Below are 1,189 nucleotides of genomic sequence, written 5' to 3' on the forward strand. Positions count from 1 at the left end.
TGTAGGGGGAGTAAAACCATTGTAGGGGGAGTAAAACCATTGTAGGGGGACTAAAACCATTGTAGGGGGAGTAAAACCATTGTAGGGGGACTAAAACCATTGTAGGGGGACTAAAACCATTGTAGGGGGAATAAAACCATTGTAGGGGGAGTAAAACCATTGTAGGGGGACTAAAACCATTTGGATTACCGTATTTTCCGGTGTATAAGTGGCATCAGTCAAAAAAGCATCATGAAGAGGAAACAACACATAAAGAAGATGTGTTGATGTGTAAGTCACATTTAGTATGCGTCACTGCTGATCATCCATCCATCCATTCTTCCATCCATCCATCCATCCATCCATCCATCCGAGGACTCGCTGTTGCAGTTCTTCGAAATTTAAATTGTCTGTCAAAAATGTCGTTATGAATATGGAAAATAAAACGTATAGAAGTCGCAGGACTGACGAGTCTATGCAGAAAACTGACTTATACACCGGAGAATCCGGTTCTTCTGTTTTTGAAAATGCGTCACATTTGGTTGAACGTCTGGTTTTCCCGTTCAGCTGAGGCGTGGTCGGGGTTTGGCACCAGCACGTCAAAATAAAAATCTGACGGAGGTTTGTGGCTGTTCCACAACGGGAGCAGATGTTGTCCTGAAACCTGTAGAGACGTTTCTGCTCCTTTCCAGATGTGTACGCTGCTCATGTTAGTGGAGACGATGCACCCCCATACAAACAGAGAGGCACGCTTCTGAACGCCTGGTTTTGGAACATCTGGTTATTAAATCCTTTTTGTTCTGGCTTTTATTTACTTTATTACACGAACTTCTCCAGTTTCTCAATAATCCGTGAGAAGATATGAAAGTTTGAGCTTCACTCATCAAAATGGCCTCTTTTGGAACCAGTGCTGTTTATAAAATGTAAACGTGTGTAAACCTGGTTAAGCTGCGTTCATCAGCTCCACGTGAAACGACACCCGAACGTTTAGCTCAAAATAAAACGATCCGAGTGTAAAATTCTGGCACGAACGGCGGCGGGCGACGTGCCTTATCAGCTGACCTCTTTGTTTTTTTTTGTCAGCAGAAGCGTCAGGAATCGTCTCGTTGAAGAAACGAGTCATGAGTAAAAAATGGGCGGGGCTGTAATCACCGCCGGCTTCGTTACGGTTATTAAACGTGTTCATTACGGTTATTAAACGTGTTCATTA

This window comes from Nematolebias whitei, chromosome 19 (genome assembly GCF_014905685.2).
Source record: "Nematolebias whitei isolate Nwh7 chromosome 19, NemWhi1, whole genome shotgun sequence".
NCBI lineage: Eukaryota > Metazoa > Chordata > Actinopteri > Cyprinodontiformes > Rivulidae > Nematolebias > Nematolebias whitei.